The sequence below is a fragment of the Pyrus communis genome, chromosome 14, assembly GCF_041283825.1.
Source record: "Pyrus communis isolate YQ-2024b chromosome 14, ASM4128382v1, whole genome shotgun sequence".
Lineage (NCBI taxonomy): Eukaryota > Viridiplantae > Streptophyta > Magnoliopsida > Rosales > Rosaceae > Pyrus > Pyrus communis.
In genome coordinates, this window is record NC_142578.1 from 14,641,694 (window position 1) to 14,660,411 (window position 18,718).

Consider the following 18,718-nt stretch of genomic DNA (forward strand, 5'->3'; position numbering starts at 1 on the left):
TTGGAAGTACTTACCGAAATACTTCAATTTTTAGTTTTCAAAAAAGTAAAAACCAAAAAACTAAAATATGAAATGATCATCAAACAAACTTAGAGGTATCAGTCTCTCGAGACAGAATATGCATTTTCAATTGCCAATAAGGATTGATAAGCAAAAAATGAATTAATGCTTGCCCTTATTTCTGATAGAGAAGGAAGCGATACCCAAGTGAATGGAAGGTTTCTATTTCCTGTTATTTTCCCATGATCAACTATTGTAAATTCAATGGGAGATTTTGAAGTCACTGAAGCTATCACCTTGGGAAGTAGTATAGAGGTTGGAGTTGACCCAAAAACGTCCAAACACAGCCTGAACGTGGATGAAAAGTTGATGCTCAAGGAAGAGGAGGATGCCAAAGCCACGGCAAGGATAACACCACCCTTGTCGTAGCCTTCTAAGGCTCCTGCGCCGGTAAGGTTGTTCCAAATTCAATTCTTCCTAAGCCCATTCCACCAAATGTCCCTATTCTGTGCAGGTTCATGATTTCCAAGGAAGAAGAGAGTGAAAAAGACATTTTGGAAGCCCTTCCAAAGGTGCAAAGAAATCAAGTTCCAGAATGTGTTGAATTGTCCAAAGCACTTTGTACAACAAGAATAATGATTCAAGAGAAAGAAGTGGATGGGGAACGTCTAGAATTCATCAAAGAGGATATACTTGAGACAACAATTCCCAAAGAAGTTGGATTTTATGACACGGGACAAGTCATAACTCTCAAAACACCAAATCTGGCTGAATTTTCTAGTCCTACAACTTTTGAAGGTGTGTTTATTCTTAAGTTCACGTAGGAGCACACAGGTAAGCCACCTCCCCGAATTTCAATTTTATTTTATACTAATATGTTGTTAATGATTCAGGCACCCACTCTAGAATTTAAACCATTACCGGATCATTTCAAGTATCACCTCCCATTCAAAGATCAATTCCATGCCATGGGACCTAGGGGAGCTTAAAAGGAGGTATCGTTCGGCTCGAAGACGTTAAAGCAAGTGCTTCTTGGGAGGCAACCCATGTATTCAAATAAAGAAGATCTAGGAATCTCTGGCTCCTACAACCAAATTTGCTTTCTTTTACCCTACTCTTTATTGGTTTTACTTTGCCATAATTGTCATGTTTGTTTGTTTGTGAGTTTATGTTTAAAACATTGAGGACAATGTTTGGTTGAAGTGTGGTTGGGGGGGGGGGGTAAACAAATGTTTTCTAAAGTCGTTGCATGACCTCATTATTTCTTTGCTTGCTTGCTACTTAGAATGCGTTTCATCACTATAGTTCCAAATTCTAGAACTCATGCCCATTTCATTCAAAGCATAAAAATTGAGTGCTTAAAACAAGATGAAGTTGTTTAGTTTAAACCAGAGCCAAAAACCCTTACCCTTTGCATATGTATTGTAGGTTTAACCCCTTTGAGCCTTATTTAGCCTATTTTCTTTGTTAGCCACATTATCCTTACCTAGTTTAGAATAAGACTATCCATACCCTTGTTCTTAAAGTATAGTGGAGCATGACTTAGAGGGAACCCCTTTTGATCTACAATTTACAGAAAAACGAGTGTGGGGGAAGGATTTTCGATGGAAACTTATGAGGATGTACGTTTAGTGTGCCAAAGAAAGAAAGAATAGGGAATGAACAAATAAAAAAATAAAAAATAAAAAATAAAAAAAAAAACGTGAAAAAGAAAGAAAAAAGAAGAAAAAGTTGAAGAAAAGAAAGAAAAAAAGTTGAAAAAAAAGTGAGAATTAACTCACAAGTATTGGTTGTTGAAGAAAGGGTCCAAAAGTTTGAATCTGGCCCTAAGTGTTGTGTGAATCTCCCTTGGGTGTTTAAAGTTGGTTTTTGCATTCAAAAGTGAATTCTAAGTGTTTATTTCATTACTTTGCTTACTATTGCTTTAAGAACTTTTGTTTATCCTTACCTTTCTTTGTTAGCCAATACCTTAGTCCCATTACAACCCTTTGACTTCGATCTTGATTGTTATGTGTTTCAATATGTGGAGTTTAAAATTGGTATGAACATATGGTATCCCTGGTTCTCACGTCTAAGTAGTGGCATTCCATTCATGAGATCATATCATATACATGTTAATAATTCCAGAAATCACCTTCTTTGATTATACATATGTGAGTGTTAGTCTACCTGTTTACATCAATCTTCTCACATATACCTAGTGTAGGGAGTGTAGTCAGAAAATCTATGTGAAAATAAAGAGTATATCCGGTGAGGAATTGAGGGATTCTCTAAGGCATGTTACTACATTCAAAATGTTGTTTTAATTGATTAAATGTGAGCTAGTGAGTGGTGACTACGGTTAAGTATATGCTCAAGGGTAAGGATGGCTAAAATCTATATGAGTAGTGATTTTTAACATGTCATGTTTCATTGGAAATCCCTGAGGCAATTGTTGGAAGGTTTAGGTTATGTTTTGTTTTCTTTGTTTTGCTCGAGGACTAGCAAAAGCTAAGTGTGGGGGAATTTGATAGGAGCATATTTATGCGACTTCGTAAGCTTGTTTTCTTGCATTTACATAGCTAATTTCTACTTGTTAGAGTATTTTAAGCTATTTTTGTGTGTTTTCAGGTTTAATTGACAAAGTTGGCAAGAAAGTGCAATTTGGAGCATTTTAGAGCAGTTTTGGGCTTGGAATGGATTGCACATGCATGGAGCAAGGTGGATGGACGAATTTGAAGATCAAGAGAGGCTAGGAATGTGCTTAATATCTGGAGAAACAAATTTGGAAGGATTGAAGATAAGGAATCAGCTACAAAGAAGGAACATTATCCAAATTACCTAACCTTATCCAAACCTTATCCAACCTTATCTTATCGTATCCTATCCTAATCTTTTCCTACCTTAATTCCAGCTGCAAAGAGGACTTCTTTTCACATTAAATCACCTAAATATCAGGTTCTAGAAGCCCTATTTTCGTGCCCTAAGTTTGTGCCACATATCTTATCCCTTGTCCTTCTAGAAACCTGTCACAAAACCCTTTTCTAAAAGCGTAAGAACCTGCCACACCTTGTGAACCTTTTCCCCCTTGGTTTCTGCCAAACCCTAGTCCTTTTCCATTGTGCAATCCTTTTCCTTTCAAAAATTGTGCAAAACCCTAGCCTATAAATACTACATTCTGCCGCATAAATCAACTACCACCATCTACCATCAGATCACCACACCATCCACCACACCTCAAGACCCTAAATTCATAAAATCCTTATTGTGCGCAGCAAGGAAGGAAAGAGGAGCCACCTGGAGCCATGCTTGCCATTCAAGACTTTGGATTGTTGGAGCGTTTCTAGGTGTATTCTATTCTTTGTTTTCAATGTTTAAATTTAATTATCTTTGTTTTCCGAACATGAGGAACTAAATTCGTTTTAGTTAGAGGAGACTTTGAAACCATGATTATATTTGCGATATGAATTGATTACTTCCAGTTGTGATTTCATAAATTGTGAATGCAATTTACTTAACTGTTTGATTAAGAACTTATTCTTGTGTGTTGATTAAGAGGGCCCACTTAGTTTGCATGCATGAATTTGATGCTAGAATATAAGGGAGTTTCACCTAATCGTTATGAACTTATATTCATAAGTAGTGGAGGTTGCTAGTCACAATCATGTTAAGTGAATTCTTGGCAGGAGTATCATGTTGTTCATAGTTACGAATGCCTTGTCAATGCCTAGTGTCTAGTTTGAGTCTATTTAATTATTTTGTGCTGTTTTGAGTCATTCTAGTTTGTTTTGAATCATAAGAGTCTAGTTTTCTGTTTTTGAGTCTAGTTTAGTGTTTTAGAGTTTAAATTGAGTAGATTAGCATCCCTTCTAATCCCTGGTCTAAAACGATCCCTACTTTCATATACTACAATCATAGGGTTTTAATTTGAGTGTTAGAATATTTCACATCACTAACCACATATTGCTAATGAATGAAAGAAGATATGGCAGTCATCCTTATCATTCTCAACAAAATGCAAACATAAACAAGGTAGTTAAGCTTGAAAATATGTGCTTGAAATGATTGAAATGGAAAACTGATTCTAGCTTGCAAATGAAATTGATAAACTAAAACTGCATCATAACATTACTTCAATCATGTCTAGTGCTTCAAAGTAGCCCTAAGTATCCATAAACTAAATTAAAAACATAACAAAATACATAAAAAATTAAGAAAGCTAGAACCTAGAAACTGCTCAAGGCTAAAGACTCATGCTCTCTCCAAATTTTCCTCCTTCTGTTGAGTATTTGTCTCCTATTAAAAGGCTTAGGACTTATTTAACATCTAACACATTTACATCCTTGAAGCTCATAACAACCAACTTTTAATATTGGAGTAACTGAAAACTAGTTGTTATCAGAAGCTGTGAAGACCATCAGAAAGAAGGCTTCGAGGGCTTTCCAACGATATATGGCCCATTTTCTAATTTGGTCTGAGCATTTTAGGGCAAAGCTCGCAAGTTAGCTGTTCTGCAAGGGCCTTTTCTGGTAGATCTTGGGCCACGTGTTACAATATTCAAAATAAGATGATTTCTTCAAGCCCTTACTTTCATCCTAAAATACAATACAAACAAAAAAAAATACCTTATGATGCATAGAGATTTTACGTCAAAAACCTAAGTAAAAGAGGACATATAAATATAACTTTATGCTCTCAACATCTTACTTATATGATTACCTTGAATGTGATTTAGAACGACTTCCTAAATCTCATTCATACTCTGGTCAGAGATTCTTAATCATATGATAGAGTATTCTCCCTCAAACGGTTTGAAGGTTAGAGATCTCTTGTTGCGCATTCACTTGCCTTCATGGCTAAGTGGTTTAACCCCAACTATGCCATGGACACCCTCTAATGGAGTGACTTTGACATAGTCAAAGATCAAGGACCTAACCACAAGACAACTATGATGCCTCATGTCAAATGACTACTTTGCATTATCCCAACCATGAGTTCTCATGTGACATGAATATGAGAACTCCTTGTTGATCGTGTTCAGTGGACTCATTCTCTATTGGTCACCTACAAGCTTGTCTTGGTGTCGATCACACCAATGACTCGAGACCAATCACTCTCCCTAAGAGAAGACATAGCACGTACTGATCTTAACCGACTATCAATGCCCAATTGGCAATCCTATGATCAAGAACGTTTAGGGTATGTATACAAAAAAAAATGGTTTCATGAATCTAACTTCTTTAGATCACATTCTCCCAATTACATATTCCTTGGATTTATCGTTTAAGCATATAACATTTATATGAGATGACTTAAAACAATAATCTTTGCCCTTTATATTAAACTAGATTAGTTTAACATGTGAAATGTCCGTAAAGTATCATCATATGATCGGTTTTAGGGCACATTTCCAACACTGCAATAGACTAGCCAATGGCTGATTTGAACTCTTTTAACACCCTAATTAGCTCATCTTCTTCCATTAGGGTGAAGTCAGATGCTATGATAACTGGAAGAGTTTCAAGTTTAGCTAAGTAAGCATATTTTAGATGTGGTGGAAGTGGTTTAAGCTCAAATTTTGGAGGCTTAACAATGGAAGGGATCATATATGTGATAAATGGTTCTAATGGCTCTATAAAAGGTAAAATAGTTGAAGGATATGGTTTTAATGCTTCCAAGGCAGCCACCACTTCCATGAGTGTATATTCTTCGTCAAACTCATCTTGAGATTGACTCAAAACAAATTGTAATGGATCCATGGATTGTGCCTACAAAAACTTAGTGAAAACAAGCAAATCAAACACATCAACCAAAGAACAATCAAGTGAACCAGAAGGGTGAGAAAGAGATTCAAACACTTTGAATTGCATAGTTTCTCCTAGCACAGTCATGGTGAGAAGACCATTTTCCACGTCTATGATAGTCTTCGCAGTGGCCCTAAAGGGTCTCCCAAGCAAAATAGGGAACTCACAATCATGTATACAAGCTTCTATCATATCTAACACTACAAAATCAACAGGCAAAATTAGTTTGTCAACTTGAACTAAGATATCTTCCACTATACCTCTTGGATATTTCATTGATCGATCAACAAGTTGCAATGAAATGGTTGTTGCCTTTAAACCCCCCAAACCTAATTGAAGATACACTAAATAGGGCATTAAATTGATGCTAGCACCCAAATCAAGCATAGCCTTTTCTACTAGCTTGTCTCCAATAGTGATATTGATAGAAAAACTACCCGGATCCTTGAGTTTTTGTGGGAGCTTTCTTTGAAGCACAACACTCACATTTTCAGACACCATCACCTTCTCATTAAGTCCATACTTTATCTTATAGTTGTTTAGTTCCTTAAAGAATTTCCCGTACGCTGGCATATTCCTAATGACATCAAGCAAAGGTAAATTAACATTCACTTTACTTAAAATATCAAAAATTTCTTTAAATGACTTATCCTGCTTGCTTTTGGCAAGTCTTCCGGGAAATGGGATGAGAGAAGTTAAGGTTTTTCGGCCTTGTGAAGATTTGGAGCTTCAAATGAAGAAGTGATACGTGAATTATACGCGCACAAATTAAACCCTATTTTTGTCGATTTGTAGTATAAGTATAAGTAGGGATCATTCTGGACCGGGGATTAGGAGGGATTGTTAATCTCTTGGAAACTGACTTAAAAACGTAAAAACAATATAAAACACTAAACTAGACTCAAGAAATGCGAAACTAAACGTTAAAACACTAAGACAAACCAAAAGACTCAAACACTTTAAAAACACAAACTAAAACACTATACTAAACTCGAAGAATTCAAAACTAAAAATAAGAAAGATTAAGACTAAGACTTAAACGAAATATGGGGGGATTGATTTTGGACGAATTTAAACTAAAATGGATAGATTGTAAAGAAAACAAATTGTAAATATGAAATTGACGGAAATGAATGGATGGTATGGCTAGCTAAGGGGTTCATCTCCATACATGTTACACTTGCATAATAAAATGATTTCCAATTGCATTTCAATAAACCATGAATTCTCAACGCCCCGGGTTAATTAGGTCCGCTTAAATTAACCGTCAAGTTTTCCTTAAGTTAATGAATTGGATGATTGCATACGACAATCCAAAGCATTCCTCACAAGTTCCCTACATGAATTGCATAATAGAGATACAAGCAAGAATCATTAAGCAATATGAAAACTATAAGTGTTGACGAGGCATTCGTTACTATGATTGCATGAAACTTATGCTAAGAATTTGTTTAACGCGATTGTTTATAAGCAACCTCCACTACTTGTGAATATAAGTTCATAACTATTACGTGAAACTCACTTATATTCTAGCGTCATATTCATGCATGAAAATTAAGCGTTCATTCTCAATAAACATACATAAATAGGATATCAATCAAATAGTTAAACAAATTGAATTCACAACTTATGAAACGTAATTAAAAGTAATCAAATCATATTGCAAGCATAAACATATATTTCGAATCACCCCCTAGCTAGGGGGGGGGTTTAGTTCCTCATACAAAACAAAGAGAATTAAAATTAAACATTGAAATCAAAGAAACACCTAAACATTCCAACAACTCAAACTTGAATTGTATGAACGTTTAGGCCCTCTTCTCTTCCTCTTCGTTGTAGCACAAGGTCTAAAGATAGTTGGTTTGGGGGGATGGAAGTGTGGAATGGAGTGGGGAATTATGGAAATAGGTGAGGAGTGGTGGAGAAAATGGTGCAGAAAATGGAGAGAAACTCACGGCTAGAGAAGGAATGGAGTGTTTGTGTTGTGGTATCTATAATGGAATGAGATGATTTGAATGATGGGAATGCAAGGGTATTTATAGGAGGAGTGGAGATGTATATGGCTATTTGTTTAAGGTGTTTGTGTGGAGGAATGATGGAGAATTGCATGTGGAATGGCTGCAATGATGAAGAATGAAAGCTGGAAAATAAAAGGGAAAGCTGGAAATCTGAAAATGCAAATGGGAATCCTGAAATGCAAAGGTGGCCACGGTTTTGAGTGTGTTTTGTGTTGGAAATGCATGTGAATGCATGTGAATGTTGTTTGTGTGAAGTGTGTGTGGGTTAAAGAGTGAATGGTGGTGTAATGATGAAGTGTGATGGCTGAAAATGTCAAGGGAAATGCATGTGATTGCATGGCAAAGAATTTCAGGATGCATGTGTGTTGGTGTGTTGTGTGATTGTTTTGTGGTTTAAGTGGCTTAATTAAAGAATGGGAGTGCATGTGGCTTAGGTGGTGTAATGAAGTGGGAATTGAAAGAATGTGGTTGGAAAGTGGAAGGGAAGGCACAACACAAAGGGGGAAGTGTTGGAAATGCATGTGATGCATGCCAATGTTGTCTTTTGGTGCATGTGTGTGTTGAATGGTGTCCTTTAATTATGCACGGTTTAGGGCTGTTAAGGGGAGAGAAATGGGAGTGAATGTGGCTTAATGATGAAGGGGGAAAGCTTGGAAAGCATGTGGCAAGGTTGGTTGCATGATGATGATGCATGTGAGTTGAAATGCATATGTTTAAATGGTTGAAATGTGTAGATGATTATGAGTATGATAAGTGATAAGTGAATGATGTATTAAGTGATAAATGAATGATATGTTAAGTGATAAATGAATGATATGTGGTGAGTGATAAGTGAATGGAAGTGATAAGTGATAAGTGAATGGAAGTGATAAGTGAATGGTTTGATAAGTGAATGATATGATAAGTGAATGCTTATAATAAGTGAATGATTTAAGTGTTTAAAATAGGGAAAAAAGCCCTTCCTTGCATGGCAAGGAAGGGAGACACAAGGAAACACACGACAATGTCCTAAGGCTGCAAGGAATGTTGTTTTTGTGTTCTAAAATGCGCAGGAGTCTTCAATGATGCTTAAACATGAGGTCTTTTAGGATTTAACTTTCCTACTTCAAGTCTTTAATTTCGTCCATCCTCTTGGCTCCAAGCATATGATATCCATTCCAATCTCTAATTTGCTCCAAAAGGCTCCAAAAGGCATCATTTTGCATACCTTGCCCTTAGAACCTGAAAACACACAAAAGAAGCATAAAGGACTAAAATAACTAGAGAAACATAACGTAAATGCACGAGAACAAGCCATTTAAGTCGCATGAATATGCTCCTATCAAGAAGTGGCATTGCTTGGATCATCATTCGGTTTCTCATTCTTTTCTTAAGTGGCACCTGCATTCACATGATCAAATTCATTAGTAACTTCATTGCCAACTCCATTATTAATAACCTTACCACTTCTAAGTGTAGTAATTGCTTTGGCCTGCTTTTGGTTCCTTTGAAGTATCACTGGTTGGCTCAGAAATGTTATGGCCCCTCTTTCACTTAAAGCATCTGCAATCTGACCTAATTGTATCTCCATTTTGGTTAGAGCAACTAAATATTGTTGGAGCGTACTATTGGTAGTTTGTTGGAATTGAACGGTGTTTTGAGCTAGCATTTTGACCGTATCTTCAAGTGTAGTGCGAGGCTTTTAGAAATTTTGAAACTGATTGTTATTCTTCCATGAGAGGTTGGGATGATCTCTCCAACTAGGGTTATATGTATTAGAGTATGCATCATTCCTTGGCCTTTGGTTGTAAGAGTTCATGAGATTCACTTCCTCTTGGACGAATTTGAGATAAGCCTCACTAGCTGAGCATTGATAAGTAGGATAACCTGGTATGTTGCAAATAGCACACACCTCAGCTATCTTGGGCATCGTATTGAGCACAAAATCAAGCTTATTTTCCAAACTAGCCACCTGCAATGCAAGATCATTATTAGAACTCATTTTATACACTCCAACTCGTTTACCTCTTGTATCTTTGTGTTGAGCATTAGATCCCAACATCTCATAGATGTTATATGACTCTTGAGCATTCTTTTTCTTCAAAGCCCCACCTGCTGCATTATCAACAATTGATTGACATGTTTGGGTTAATCCATCATAAAAAATTTGCATTTGTAAGTAATGAGGCAACCTATGATGTGGACATTGCAGCAAAAGGCCTTTGAAGCACTCCCAACATTCATTGAAAGGTTCTCCATTATCTTGCTTAAAGTTAAAGATTTGCCCTCTCAAAATGTCTATCTTTTGAGTAGAAAAAAACTAATCTAAAAATTTCTTAGCTTCAGCATCCCAAGTGGTGAGCGAACCAGGTGCTAAAGTCATTAGCCAACCCTTAGCCTTATCTTTCAATGTGAAAGGAAAGACCCTCATCCTCAGATTTGTTTCATTCACTCCCTACAAAGGTAAACCACTCACAACATTATAGAAATCTTTAATATAGGCTAACGGATCTTCGTTAGGTAAACCATAAAAAGATGGAAGCATGTGAAAATGTGAAGATTTAAGACCATAGTTTCTAGCTTCAGGAGGCAGCAAGATGCATGAAGATGAACTTGGTATAATCAATTGAGCATAATCCTCTAAAGCTCAATTGTCATCATTATTGTCAGCCATCTCTTCTTCTCCGTCCGAATTAGAGTGCTCAGAATAAGCACCTACACTCGCTGATCTATAAGAACTATCATCTTCTTCTTCACGGTTAATCAGAGCACTAGTTGATACAAAGTTCTCGAAGGTGTTGCCCTTTAACTGTTCAAGTCTTTGGCCTATCTCAACAAGTTTATTTGACATATACTACATAAGAAAGAAAAAAAAAGGAATTTAGGAATCTAAACTTTAAATGAAAATAGATAGGGTTTTAAACAAAAACAAGCATTTATAGGGGACTAAAATTAGTCCCCGGCATAATTTTGTTGTGTTCCTTCCTAGTGAAAAAATATGGTTAGTATAATGGCACAAGTAAGGGTGTCGAACCACAGGGACTGATTGGACCTCTATAAATTACTAACTTTGAAAGAACCCTAACTAAAGAATGAAGGTAACCAATTCAGAGTAGTTTTTGTGCTGTAAACTTAAATCACTTAAAATGCAAGAAGTATTTAGCAACAAATAATATAGTGATGTAGAAACAATGGGGATAAGGCCAGGGATTTGAATTCACCATTACAAAACCAATTCCATGTTTATAAAGTTATGCCGCATTCAACTACCAACTTGTTTCCTGATTTCATTTTACATATATATGATCAGCCATATGATGTGTGGTTTTGATCAATTCTACTAATCTGGAACCTAATTGGGATGTTTAACTTCAGTTCCTAATTAAGAGTCGTTAGCATGCAAGAAAACGTTAAAGAACCAAAGAAAATACATGGCAACATGTATGCATAGCATTCTCTTCATTCATTCACATGTCTACCAAGATTAAGCATGATGTTTACTATAATCTTGATTAAATGATATGTAGTTAACCCTAATGGTGATCAAACATTAAAATCAACAAACAAATTTAACAATAGATTTAGTGAATGAAACAGGAAGCAGATTGATAAACTGAATACTTTAACTTAAAAACATGGATCAATTTTGCAAGGCTACATCGAAATCCCTAGCTATGAACTTAGTTACACATCATGTTCACAAAAATTAAAACAAAAATACGCAATATCAGTGAAAATAAATTCAAGAGAAGAAATCCTTGAAACAATTCTAATGTAGAACTTCTCCAAGAACAACATTTTGCAATGAGTCTTCAGTAGTGGTGAAAGTGTATGGAATGGCTAGGGTTTTTTTTAAAGTGAATGAAAAGAGAGCAAAAATAGATAATTAGAATTGTGTAATTCGCCCAAAATAAAAAGGGCATGTAAAAGTGGCTAAAAGGCAATTTTTTATGGGGTAAAAGAGGCTGGAAGATATTCCAAAGTGATCCCAGCAACTTAGCCTTTATTTTGTAGGTTTGTGCCTTATTTGGCACCTCCAAATCAGGCTAGAAATCCCAATTCCTTTCCCATTTTGTTTCTGATCTTCTAACAAGCCAGATTCATCTTGGATTCTTTATTTGGACTTCAAAACAAGTAACAACTGTATATGGGCTCCAAAACAAGCCACTAAACTTCTCTCCGCATTCGAATAAGGATCAACTCCAAAAAAGGCATGTTTTCCCTTCTTTTGCCTTCAAAATGATCCTAAAGTACATGTAATTGCACACTAACACAAAATAGGGTAAAATGCAACCAGTTTAACTCAAAAACATCACAAAGAGACTAGAAATGGATGGTATAAATGCATGAAATATATGAATTATCAGGAGCTTCACGTTCACATCGGAGACCTGATTGCTTCTTTAGTACAAACTGTGCCATAAAAAAATAAAAATAAAAATAAAAAATAAAAAAAAGGGCTATGCAAAGTGGTAAGAGAAAAAACATGGTTTTTTTTTCATGAATCACTTCAACAAACAACGAGTAGTAGATTCATTAATCTTTTATGTGTAAAACCAACAAACTCATTTTCAGTAATAGAGATATAATTCTCTACTAGGTGTAATTTAAAAAGCGTCAAATAACAATGGATAGAAACAAAAAATTGCAGAAGAATGGTTAAGCTTATATGGGCATGATAATTGATATCCTGCAATTGCAATGGCTTCTTCATGCTTATCTATATGCGTGCAGTAGCAGGCTTTTCATATTTTGATTATGTTAAGCTTAACCGCGGACAGTAGCAGCAATAATTTAACCCATAAAATATTCTTTGCGTGTATCACCACAGTTGGTGGTGGCATGCCTCTCCTTTTTCTCTTGTTTGTTAAAGGGTTATGGCATGCGCTTCTTCCTTAAACTCCACCTCATGGACTAGCTTGTCGACATCAGACTTCAGATTGGAACAATCTGTGTTCCAATTACTCTGTTTCACCGTCAATGTCCTTTCTACCTCAGCTTTGGCCTTCTACTCCAATTCCAAGTTCGGTTTGACCTTAACCATCTCTAGTTAGAGGTTTATGGCCTTAATCTCCTCATGGAACAGTTTATCACCAGCTCGGACTTGCTGGAAATTTTCGCCAATCGCTATTCTACTAACGCTCTCTCTAGCTCAGTCAATGTTCTAAAAAGCGGCCTAGGCAGCCACCTAAGCGGTAGGCGACATAGCACCGCCACGACTAACCCAAAATCGTTTAGCAAATCAATCTAGGCTATTAGGCAGCTGATTAGAATGGCTAAGCGGCATCTAGTGGGCTAGGTGGGCACTTGGTGAGTTAATTGGCCACCGACAACTCTATCACTTTGAAAGAAATGTCATGGGACGTTGGTGGAAGAGTGACTAGTGGGTGAGATAAGTTGCGTGCAAAAGAGGCTAATGGTGCATTTTGAGGAGGCATTAGATGATTGTTGCACAGAAGAAGATGCAAGTGTGAAAATGCCATCGATGACCGTTGCAGATGGAGCACGATGTGAGCAGTCGGTAGATGTTGCAGAAAGAGAGAAACGAGATATGTTGCAGTTTTGAGAAAAGGATAAGGGAGATGATTGTACCTTTTTTCGCGTGGCCAATTGCTTCTTTTCGTTTTTTTTTATTTTTAATTATTATTCAATTAGATCATTTGCTTTGAAAATGCAGGAGGTGGGGCCCTTTTGTGGCAATTTAATTAGTAAAGAACTGTATCGCTCAATTAATATTTTTTTTGTATGTTATATATTAGATAATAAATTAATAAATCTAAATTCCAATGCAAGCCTAGGTTTATTGTGTAAATAGTTACTTATTTATATCATATATCATAAATGTGCTTAAATCTACCTAGCACGCCTAAAACTAGGCTCCTAGGCGCTAGCTTCTAGCGCGCCGTCTGACTAGCGCCTAACATTTTTTAGAACCTTAAGCTCAGCAGACTTCTCCTTAAATTGTCTTTCAAACTAAATTTTGGCTTCTAGTTCATTCTTAAAGATTGTTTCCAACTTTCAGAGCTTGTCTGCTTGGTTGAGGAGAACAGATTATATCCACATGTGGGCTTACATTTCTCAGAGTGTGTAAGCATAAAACATAAGGAGTTTGGAAATTATGAAGAATTTAGGCTTCTTTTATTCTCCTTTAGTCTCCAAGATTGAAGACCTCTAAAGATCCACACTTACTAGTGTACTGAGATGGATGAAGGAATAACTAAAAGAAAAAGAGATAAGCAACTATCTTCTTCCCTTGGTGGCAGGCCTAAGTGAGAGAGAGAAAGTTGTTTTTGTTGCTCCTGAGGCAAGATGTTCACACAAAAACCCTAAGGGAACTTTTCCTTATAACTTCCCTTTTATAGGAAGAGAGAACTAACCCTAACAATTAGAATTTCTCCCTCTCTTTCACCCTCAATGCCCGGCCTCACTTTGTGCTTGGCTTGGCTTGGGATTTTCTCATTTCAAGCCATCTTATACTTAAGTTAAAAGTCAGATGGGATTGAGGCCCAGTAGGCTTGAAAGAACCCAAACTTCCGTTAAGCCCAAAAATGATGTTTCATTGCTTCTATGATTTATTTAGATTTTCTAATTAATCATTACTTAAATAATCTAATTAATTAATTCCATCAACCTTTGGTTATCTCATCACACGAGTGTATTGGTGCACAATCGTTTTAGGTTCCAATTAGCAAGGCAATGGGGTTATTGGTATCAATCCAATTGATTAGTACTTATACATGTTGGACCTATGCCCTAAATCCAATAATATGATGATATTTTGTGGAATCTCACATGTTAAACTAAACTAGTTTAATATAAGAGCGAAGATTATTGTTTAAAGTCGTCTCATATAAATGGTATACGCTTAAAAAATAAGTCCGATGAATATGTAATTAGGAGAATGTGATCGAAAGAAGTTAGATTCATGAAGTCATTCTCTTTCGTACACATATCCTAAACATTCGTGATCATAGTATTGTCAATTAGGCATTTACGATCCGTTAAGATCAGTACATGTTATGTCTTCTCTCTAAAAAAGTTATTAGTCTCAAGTCATTGGTGTGATTGACACCAAGACAAGTATGTAGGTGCTCAATAGAGAATGAGTCCACTAAACGCGATCAACGAGGAGTTCTCGTACTCATGTCACATGAGAACTTATGGTTGGGATAATGCAAAGTAGTCATTTGACCTGAGACACCATAGTTGTCATATAATTAGGTCATTAATCTTTGATTATGTTAAAGGCATTTCGTTAAGAGTGTCCACGGCATCGTTGGGGTTAAGCTACCAAATCGTAGAGGCATGTGAGTGGGCAACAAGGGATCTTTAACCTTCAAATCATTGTAGGAGAATACTCTATGATATGATTAAAAGTCTATGGCCATAGCATTTGAATACAATTTAGGAAGTATGTTCCAAATCACATTCAAGGTAATCATACAAAGAATGTGATCAAGAGTATTGGTTTAGAGAATGACCTTATTGCATTGTAATCCCAAACTGAATAGGTTCTCCACCTCTTCTGTTTAGCTTGCATAGCCATAACATATGGTTAGGTGTCACTCATGGTTTGTGGAAGCCCTGAAGATTGGCAATCACTAATTTTTGTTAAAGGGGAATTGAAAGTAAGTTTCAATTGATAATCGATTAGTAAAAGTTCTACCTGCCCACTGCCTCGCTAATTAGAACCTAATAGATCGTACACCGTGCAAGGTAGAGATTGAAGAAACAACGAAGTTGAGTAAGGACAATTAAATGTTTTAATGGTTTATGGTTAGGATTAATTAATATGTTAATTAATCAAACGAATAAGTTTGTTTTAGCTTTTGAGTAATTATTGGACCTCAAGGCCCATTGGGCTTAGAACCGTCAAGCCCATTAACTTAAGTTGTATTAAAACTTAATGATTAAAGACTCAAAAGGGCCCAAACAGCCCAAAAGCCTTTAGAAGGCCGGCCATAGCATGAAGGAAAGGTTTTGTTATTTTTGTCACTTAAGTGACTATAAAAGGGACTTTATAGCTAAAATTCATTAGGGTTCTCTTTGAGGAAATTGAAGAGAACAAAAGCTCTCCTTCCACCTCTAGGAGACCGGCCCTTTGAGGAGTTTTTACTAGCATCAAATTCTCCCCAAAGTCATTCATCTCTTCTTCATCCTCTCCTTGGTGCGGTGATGTTAGAGGTTCCCTTTCTTGGGAACTTGAAGAAGCTACTCATCCATTTTTCAAAAATCCATGGAGCAAATAAGCAAGGAATGAAGGCCCTCTCTCCTGGGTGATTAGCCTTTGCTTATGCAAAGAGGATTCAACGAAGGTATAAGAAACCTCAACTATTTTCTCTTTGATTTGAGTTGAGTCTTGGTTCACAACTACTAGGCTTTGAATTTAATGGGCAAAGTTTTGTTTTTTAGTACATATAAGCATGATTCCGCCTTTAATTGTTAACTGCAGGTGCAGATGTTCTTAGTTTTTCACAAATTTTCCTTCAAGTAGTATCAGAGCCTAGGTCTAGCCGTTGGTGAATCCTTTTGAGTTTTGTTGTTCATAGTTAATGATTTGAATGTTGTTCATAGTTTTGAGTTTTGTTGTTCATCTCAAATGCTGTAGATTTGGTTCATATGAGCATGAATTTTGGAGCTTAAATTTTGTGCCTTTTGTTTGGGGAAATTCGGCCAAATCCACGGGTGGAATTTTTGGGTTCTTGTTTGTCTTGTTAAAATGGTTTTAAAGTGACATTAGGAACCCCTAAGTACCCCTAGTATCTAATATGTTATTTCCCTTAAGTTTGAGGGGTTTTGGGGTGCCTTTAGGTGAATAATGTTCATGGAGCTCTTATGGGTTTTCATGGATGTTCTTCAATGTTCTTGTTGTGTTCTTCATGTTCATAACAAGAACATAAAGTTTTGGGTGTTTGATTCAAAATTGTTTTTGGATTTTTTATAAAAATTTATTTGTAATAGTTGATGTGAGATGATTTGCACTATTCACATCAACATTTTTTTCATGTTTCATGGACATCACCTATCACCTTTTTTTTTTTTTTTTTTAAACTTAAAAATATATTTGACACCATCCCTCTCCCCAAAACCAGCCACCCTACATGTAGGGTACTTTTGGGGTTTTTATGCAATTACATAAAATTTGATACTTTTGTGTATTTGCACTTTGGCCCAAAAGTTTATGTTTTTACGTAAGGAAGTGTTATTAGCACTAGAAAAATCTCATTCTACACTCCTCACAAGTGTATTTTTCTTTCTAATTACAAAAAGTTTGGAGTGCAAAATTAGATTTTTGGAGTGCCAATAACAATTCCCAAAATCACTAAAGGACAAATTCTTTTGCTCCTTTAATAAAGTTTTTGTAATTGTAAAAAATTTTAGATTCTAGTTGTAATTACATGAAGTAGTGGACTTTTGTGTTTTTAGAAAGTGACTCCAAAAGTTTGTGTTTTGCATGATAGCCCAATTGTTGAGGTTATTGCATTTTGGCCCAAATTAGGTTGAGAACAAAATAGTTTTCTCTTTAAATGAGAATTGGATTTTCATTTCATTTAGCTCCATTTAAATCAATTCTATGGATACAAAAACCAAATGACATTGTTACATTCTAGTTTAATTAGTTAAAGTGTTAATTAATTAAAGAAAGGGTGATTATGAACCTACTATAATTGAACTATGTGATAGGCCGTCTCTCGAATTTGTTTGAACCATGGGAATGTGTAGATTAGATTTTTTTTTTGTTGTAATTTGATTTGATCAAATGTTGTAAAAGAGCATAAGCTCTTCTTTACATTAAAGTACCCCTTTCTTATTTTATTTGATATGCATGAAATTGGAGTAGTTGGGTCCAACGCCCAATAGGTAACCACGCTTTAATATGATTAAATGCGTAACTAAAATCAATTACCATCCCTAGACTGAGATCCAACACTAGGCTCTTGTTGGATTAAATCGAAGGTTCATAGTCATCCTAATGCCCTAAGGTAACTATATAGTCCATCAAAGAATGCAAAGCTCAAGTTAGTAGTACCATATACTCTTACTTTAAAAACATTTTACAAGCATAGTGGGAGTATCATATACTACTATATCAATCACATGGACCCATAGTTGTGATAGGACCAAATAGTTCTAATTGGATTAAAATGTATATTAATATGTGATGAGACCTAAAACCCTCAATCAAACCAATATTAAGTTGACAAGCGTGAAAGTGCTTTGAACACCGTTTCATGGCCTTCTACCATGGTTGGCTCTCTTCGAATGTACACAAATGCACCGTGCTTTAACTCTACATTAGAGGGGGCACAAAGCATGCGTTTACATTTAGGGAGTCTATTCTATACATTTGATGTTGTGAAGGTAGGCAACGAGTGTGACCAATAAGAAGACATTCTAAGGCATGCTTGAACCCCTACACAAACAAGCATGGTGGGTAAGACTTGACTAAGTGAATGAAGTGCCAATAAGAAGATATTATAAGGCATAGATTCTCTAGAGGCCAAATAAGATGGGAACTTACAAGAGTTGTAGAGTAAGAGTTACTCTCTCATTATTATTAATGCTAGCCAATAATCAGATATGATGAGGTTGGCATGGTAATGGTGAGTCTCCCATACCCTACTAAAAGTTTCCTCCAAAACTCCTGGATTCCAATGAGGGATATGGAATTTGACAAATAGTGGGTGGTGCTATTTGATTTAAAGACCCGGATCAAATAGCTTAAAATCAATCAATTTATATTCATTATATATTTATTTACTGATATATTTGCAAGCACTATCCAAAACTTGACAAAGAAAAACTGAAGGCTTTAGTTTCCATACTTGGTACCACAATCTCATAGATTGTCTTGGATGGATTGGATATGTACCTACTCCTCACAATCTTCCTATTCATAATGTATCATTGGAAGAACATGTTATATATGTCTATCAT

The 18,718-nt window shown here is 35.9% G+C and overlaps 1 non-coding gene and 1 pseudogene across 1 annotated transcript; one reads left to right on the forward strand and one right to left on the reverse strand.

Annotated features, from left to right (window-relative positions):
* Window positions 1-5,405: 5,405 nt before the first annotated feature.
* On the reverse strand, window positions 5,406-9,782 carry LOC148691280 (uncharacterized; annotated as a pseudogene).
* Window positions 9,783-9,969: 187 nt separating this feature from the next.
* LOC148691281 (small nucleolar RNA R71) lies at window positions 9,970-10,076 on the forward strand. The gene has a single exon (XR_015956069.1). It is a non-coding gene; the product is annotated as a small nucleolar RNA R71 (small nucleolar RNA).
* The last annotated feature ends 8,642 nt before the right edge of the window (window positions 10,077-18,718 follow it).